The 7,541-nt window shown below is 38.7% G+C and overlaps 1 long non-coding RNA gene across 2 annotated transcripts; it reads left to right on the top strand.

Moving 5' to 3' along the window:
• The first annotated feature begins 746 nt into the window (after positions 1-746).
• On the top strand, positions 747-4,831 carry LOC123071845 (uncharacterized). 2 transcript variants are annotated; one of them, XR_006434550.1, is made up of 6 exons: positions 747-1,161; positions 1,238-1,322; positions 1,421-1,546; positions 1,650-1,820; positions 4,004-4,299; positions 4,421-4,831. It is a non-coding gene; the product is annotated as an uncharacterized lncRNA (long non-coding RNA). The 2 variants fall into 2 exon arrangements; XR_006434549.1 differs by having other exon boundaries at positions 750-1,161; positions 1,692-1,820.
• Positions 4,832-7,541: the final 2,710 nt, after the last annotated feature.

Genomic DNA, 7,541 nt, shown 5'->3' with positions numbered 1-7,541 from the left:
TTGTTTCTACTTATTTATTAAAGTTTATTTTGTTTCTACTTATTTATTTTATTTTGTTTCTACTTATTTTTTTTCTTTTCTTTTTTACTTTTTTATTTTCTTTTTGCTTTATTTATTTTGTTTTGTTTCTACTTACTGTTGCTATTTTTATTTATTTTATTAAAGTTTATTTATTTTACTTTATTTAAGGTTTATTTTGTTTTTACTTATTTATTAAAGTTTATTTTGTTTCTACTTATTTATTTTCTTTTCTTTTTTGCTTTTTTATTTATTTTATGAAAATTATTTTTGCTTTTAATTTTTTGAACAGAAAATACTTTGATAATTTTAGTTGCATAAATTTATATAATTTTAGTTTCAATAACGCTAGAGGTTTATAAAAGCTTTTTGGTTGATTCCTGAAATTGAAAAACATTTAAAATAAACTCTGAAAAAATTGAAAGTTGGTATGGTATCATTATTTTATCCACATAGCATTGAACATATAAACCTCTCTAGGCAACCCGGCCATAGAGGGCACCTGCGCGCGCTAGGGTTTTTTGACCGTCCGATGGTTTTACTGCTGAACGAATTAGCTGCTAGCAGTCACTCCTCCGTTGGTCTTCTCGTACATTAATATCATCTTCACATGTGAATGTCAGGTGGGGCTTGTTACTTGTGGGGTCAAGGAAATAAGGTGCTTTGACTTCGATTTTATGTACGTGAAGAATTTTACTGTGTGGGGACGATGCGAACGTGGGGTGAAACCCTATCAACCAGTCCCCCATACCACGCGTCCATCCTCCTCCCCCGCTCCCCACGCAGCCGCCGCCTCTCCCTCACCATTCCCATCTCGCCAGAACCGCAGCTCCCGTAGTCCTTCCCGGCCAACTGAGGAGCCCCCATCCCAGCCCCACGCCGGGGTTCAGCGGCATGAGAGGAAAGGATCGACGATGACCCAGTAAAGAGGATGAGAGATCGAGGAGGGAGGGTGTGGTCGCAGAGGAGAGGGGAGACGTAGGGCGGTGGAGGTCAGGCACCGGCACCGGAGACGCAGATCCGTGGTAGAGCCAGAGAGGTCACGCTGGTCGGCAAGGATGTCCTACCCTGTGCACGAGGAGAAGGGCGGCGAGGATGTGCTTCTCTATGCACGACCGTCGAAGTGCAGCATCATTGTGATGTGTATGGCTTCTCTCTTTTCCTCTCTGTTCCTAATTTTACAAACTGCTAAGTTGGTGCTTGATTTCGTTTCTTTTAGATTTTCCTGTGGCTTTCTCCATTAATATGTTTCTTCTCAACGATCATATCAATCTGGCTAGCGTTTGGACATGTGATTGGTTGAGGTAAGTGCAAGATTATTATCCCTCTATAGACTGTATTTTTTCTGTATAGCTTATGATAGATTTGATTTATCATGGTTAAAGCACTGGTAATGGCGCAGGTTAACGATTGGTACTACAAGGAGAGGTGCAACTATTATTTTGATTTTGGGCTTTTGGTAGATTTGATTTATCATGGTTAAAGCACTGGTAATGGCGCAGGTTAACGATTGGTACTACAAGGAGAGGTGCGATTATTATTTTGATTTTGGCTCATGTAGTTCAAATCAGTTTCCTATGAATGAAATTCCAGCTATGTATGAATGATATTTGGTAATGCTTTAACTGCAGCTTATGATACAAATGTGATTACACTAATCAGTTGTTAAACAGGCTACTGCCATGCTGCCTCTTCCTCATATTGGTATAGGAGCACACACTGATCCGATAAACAGGAGTGAAGTAGGCAATGCCTTGTATAGTGGCTGCTGCCTCTGGTCTCCTCACCATTAGTTTTTAAAGGTAGTTCAACAACTCAAGTGCCAAGAACTTTAGATTCAGTTTATGAGTACAGTTCTTGAAACTCAACACTGTCTGGATTTATATCACCTATCATGTAGGAGCACTAAATTGCATTTCTGGGCCCTTTACTTCTAGCTTTGTTGGATAGTAATTTTTTCTGAACTAGAAAGAACAAAGATACTTGATCGACATTTTTAGGCATTGTAAGTTGAGAGGAGTTTGATTCCTTACTATTTTGCATAACTTGTTGGCTCGCTGATCATGAGGAAGTTGGGCATTGCCTGAGAGTTTCGTGCTTATCATCCATATGAAACTTAAACTTTTGTTTTTTATTTATAATAATCTATATACCTTTTCTTTTCTGTTCTGTTTTGTAATAGCATTTTGTAGCAGAAAGCGATTGCACCTCTCGTTTTTTATTGTGGTACCTTTTAGTAGAAAATGATTGTATCTCTCATTATTTTGTGGCACTAATTCTTTGTCTTGTTTTTCATTTTTAGATTATCTTGCCGTTACTGTACCAATATAATTTTTTTGTACATCATACTATTAATTTTGGTACTTTCCTGTTCAACGTAAGGATAAACTCTGTAATAAACTTTACATTGCAAGACTCTGGATTGAGCAAGTTAGATATCAGGGTTTTGAGTAAGGCTGATAGTAGAGTTCGAAGCCAAATGATAGAAAATGGTGCGGATGAGAGATGATAATGGAGACACTTTTCTAAAAAGACAAATATACTTGCTTGACCTCTTCAGTTAGTGTTCTTGAAAGTAAGGTGTACAGTTGTGCCCTCTGGTCACTTGTGTTGTAAAAGGTAGACTATTTTGTGTTACAGGTGCACACATAGTTAGCTATTGGTTCTGTTTTCTTCAGCCTTTATCTCTGTTAGAGCCTAAAATATATTTCAGTGATAGTTAGTTAGTTCATTTTAGAATGGCTATTAATTTTCTCTCTCTACCACAACATCATTATTCTGGATGTAGGGCACAAAATAACTAGGTTCCACTTTTAGTTTGGTTGTATATTTTCTTTACACTTATGTGCTTGGCTTTCATCTTTCCTTCTGACTATTTTCTTCAGATTGCCTAGTTTTATCTCCCACGTATACAAGGAAGAAATATTTAACTATGATTTTGATAGGAAATGTTTGAAGTACCATACTGAAGAGATTGGGCATGTTCCCATTGAATCTTGAGTTGCTTGCCACTTCAAAAGACCGAAATCCGTAGTTCATCTGCAACCATCCGAGTTTGTACTGTTTTTGCAAAAAGCACCTTGTTTTCGTCAGAAAATTTGCTATGCATTTCATTTTTCTTACATTTCATATTTAATAGTATCATGATCTCTGTAATATTGCTACCTACTTAGCATGTAATATATACATATATATTGTCTGTTTAACCAACGCCACATCGGAGTATGAAGTTTCTCATGCTACAAAGCTTTCGGGAGATAAATGAAAAGATTTGCATTTGCTATGATTTTCTCTGCTTTAAAATAAAATATTTCTTTCCAGTGGGTTGGTGCCATCTTGTAACACATGTTTTTGCCGATACGGTGATACCTTTGCTCTTCTTATATCGTGCGGAGTGCACTTCCTTCCAAAATAATAAAGCTAAGTGCAGATAAATGAGATGTGTTTGTTTCTTCTCAACATATGACTATTATGAATCCTGCTATGAGAACCTCATTAAGAATGGTGTCAATGTTTGTCATATAAATACATGTTTGTAAAGTACAGCTGATACATCAGATTGTCTTTTGATCTTCCATTAATAATCATGTTGATATATCATCTTCTCTTTTTTCTCGCTTGATAGTTACCATGTAACTCTTGAATTGGTTACAGCTAATTTCTTGAGAAATAAAAATAAATTTTCATCACATGTTTCTATATTTTTTATTTATTTCTAATAAGGGGAATGTGCACGTGACGCTATCTGTCTTTTGTTTTCTCATTGGAGCTACCATGTCTTTAGGGTGTATTATAAATGTGTCACAGTAATATCTTATGATTATAATACATGACTATTATGAGTCCACATAAATGACTATTGGCTGTAATTTAGTCTCTGTCATTGCTAATTGTGCCAAGTGGTCACATTTCTGCCGACTGGCCATTTTGTCCTAATACCGAAGGATGTGCAGATTATGACTGGGTAAACGTTATTTATTTGTAGGTGGCAACATCAGTGATTTCTTGATGATCATGTGAAGCTTGTGGGTTCAAAATGGATAATGCAGTGAAAAAGAAGTCTGGGTCAAGAAAACATGGACATGTTGAGTACACGTGTACATCTGTATGCCCTTGGTACCTGTGTGGAAGGGCAGCTAACGAATTTCCACAAGGCAAGGTACAAGCCTGCACAAGGATTGCACAGAATGGGTGAAACGAGAGACCTCGAGAGGGCAAATCCACTTGCTCTTCCTTTACATTGAACATGTGGGAAATCAGTGGTGTTAGAAGAAAAAAGAGGTAATGTTTATATTGCTTTGTGTGTAAGTTGTAAACTTACATACTAATTTAATTGAGTTCCACCACTTTTGACATTAATAGTTCCCACAAAGAATTCTTATTTTCTGCTGTCTACTTTCAGGAGAAAAAAATGTCAGGGTCAATTCATGAAAATTCGTTACATGAATCAGGGACTATATGATACTATACCTGAACTTATTGGAGAAGAACACAGACTTTCCAACTCTTGAGAGGGCATGCCTCTTAACTATCAGCATAGTGATGTCGATGTATTACCTTTTTCTGAATATGCAATAACTATTTATTCTCTTTTGATATTGTTCACGTCAGTCTTGGGAGGTATCTTCCAAGTTTTAATGGCTGTAATCCGTGGTCCTGAGATTCATAGAGTTTGTGGTGACGCTTCTGTTGAGCAACTACCTGAGAAAATGTTATGTGTATTTTTGTGTCATATGGTTGCTTCAAAAAAAATAATCAGCAGACACAAAATATGTAACTGATGATTACCGAAATCGGCCTTACTAAGCAAATACTATTTGTGTCGACTCAGGTACTTGCACCACCACTATGTTATTATAGTTATGTATTTAGTCGTTCTTATGTGCATTTCTCTCTATTGACAGGCTTTGAAGGAAGAACAATGTTGGTACAAGTTATTGTACTGATATATGTTGCCACGTCTATGTATAGTTTCTACCTGTTTAGGCATGATTATAGAATATATGCATGCTTTAAATTCCTATTAAGCCTGTTTATGCTACCATTCTGACCCCTATCAGTCGGAGCTTCTATTAACCTGAGCCTGCCTTATATTCTTCACATTTGTTTACTTAACTGGTATAAAAACAAAATACTACTCTCAGCACATGTTTATAGTCATTAATATTCAAACAATCCTTGCTCTTTGTTAGCTTCTTGCGCCATTGGCGCAACGAGTCATTTAGTGTGCTAAAAAGTTGAGAGGGTTATGACAAAAACTGGATGCACTTCGTGTACAAAACAGACAATCTCTTTGGAAGTATTAAGGTTTCAGACGGAAACTTATTTGTTATAAAGGGATTTCATTTGTTCAAATGTAACTGCAGTGATAATCTACATCAAAGGCATCATCATAATAGTTGTTGATAGAAAGTCTTCATTTTTTCTTCGCTTATGTTCTTTGCTTATCGCGCCGTAACCATGGATAATCTTCATCGCTTAACAGGATGCTTGGGTCAGCCTTGACTTTGAAGGGACGAATTTCATGAAACTTTTCATAATCTTCAGACACGTCTATCTTGCCCTTCAACCCCACGATGTCTCTTTTTCTTGAAAAAACTATGTGGCGCTTTGGCTCATCATATGATGCATTCGTTTCCTTATCTTCTCCTTTTTTCAATTTGGTAGACATGTCCTTCACATAGAAAACCTACATCATTGGCTAGGACGAATGACTCTTCTGTGTACCCCAGATTCTCCAGATCCACTGATGTCATTCCGTACCGTGGGTCTACCTGTACCCCGCCTCCTGACATATTGACCCATTTGCACTTAAACAAAGGGACCTTAATATCATATCCATAGTCAAGTTCTCATATGTCCACTATTTAACTATAATATGTCATTTCCCCTCTTGGTTGCTGCATCAAAGCGGACACCACTGTTTTGGTTGGTGCTCTTTTGATCTTGGGCGATCGTGTAAAATGTATTCCCATTTATCTCGTACCCTTTATAAGTCATTACAGTCGAAGATGGTTCCCTCGCCAACGAGTACAGGTCATTAGAAATAGTGTTGTCACACCTGAGGCGTGTTTGGAACCAACTACCGAAACTCCTGATGTGTTCACATGTAATCCAGTCGTCACACTGGTCCGGGTGTTTGGAGCGCATAATGTTCTTGTGTTCATCGACATACGGGGTCACCAAGGTAGAATTCTGTAGAACCGTGTAGTGTGCTTGAGACCAAGAATGCCCTCCCTACATACTATTGAGTCCCCTCGGCGTGCCTTTTCCACCCAGTCTTCCCTCATACCGCGATTGACGGAGACCTATCTTCTTAAGGTCGGGAATGAAGTCAACACAAAACCCAATGACTTCCTCTGTTTGATGGCCCATGGAGATGCTTCCTTCTGGCCTAGCGCGGTTATGGAAATATTTCTTTAGGACTCCCATGAACCTCTCAAAGGGGAACATATTGTGTAGAAATACAAGGCCCAGAACGACAATCTCTTCGACTAGATGAACTAGGACGTACGTCAGATATTGAAGAAGGATGGTGGGAACACCGGCTCGAAACTGACAAGACATTGCGCCACATCACTCTTAACCTAGTTAGGATTTCTGGATTGATTACCTTCTGATAGATTGCATTGAGGAATGAACATAGCTTCACAATGGCTAATCGAACGTTTTCCAGTAGAAGCCCCCTCAATGCAACCGAAAGCAGTTGCGTCATAATCACGTGGTAGTCATGAGACTTTAGGTTCTGGAACTTTTTCTCTGGCATATTTATTATTCCCTGTATATTTGACAAGTATCCAGATGAGACCTTCATACTGAGCAGGCATTCAAAGAAGATTTACTTCTCTTCTTTGGTAAGAGCATAGCTGGCAGGACCTTCATACTACTTTGGAGGCATGCCATCTTTTTCGTGCAAACGTTGCAGGTCCTCTCGTGCCTACGGTGTATCTTTTGTCTTCCCATACATGCCCAAGAAGCCTAGCAGGTTCACGCGAAGGTTCTTCGTCACGTGCATCATGTCAATTGAAGAGCGGATCTCTAGTTCTTTCCAGTAGGGTAGGTCCCAAAATATAGATTTCTTCTTCCACATGGGTGTGTGTCCTTCAGCGTTTTTCGGAACAGATAGTCCGCCAGGACCCTTTCCGAAGATTACTTTTAAATCATTAACCATAGCAAGTACGTGATCACCGGTACGCATGGCGGGCTTCTTCCGATGATATGCCTCGCCTTTGAAGTGCTTGCCTTTCTTTCAACATTGATGGTTGGTCGAAGGAATCGATGATGCCCCAGGTAAACATTCTTCCTGCTTTTGTCCAGGTATATACTTTCGGTGTCATCTAAACAGTGCATGCATGCATGATACCCCTTATTTGTCTGTCCTAAAAGGTTACTGAGAGCAGGCCAATCATTAATGGTGACAAACAGCAACGCATGCAGGTCATATTCCTCCTGTTTGTGCTCATCCCACGCACGTACACCGTTTCCAAGCCACAGCTGTAAAAGTTCTTTAACTAATGGCCTTA

Source organism: Triticum aestivum, chromosome 3B (assembly GCF_018294505.1).
Source record: "Triticum aestivum cultivar Chinese Spring chromosome 3B, IWGSC CS RefSeq v2.1, whole genome shotgun sequence".
NCBI classification, from domain to species: domain Eukaryota; kingdom Viridiplantae; phylum Streptophyta; class Magnoliopsida; order Poales; family Poaceae; genus Triticum; species Triticum aestivum.
Note: the sequence above shows the minus strand (reverse complement) of the source record. Positions and strands in the feature narration are given on the sequence as shown.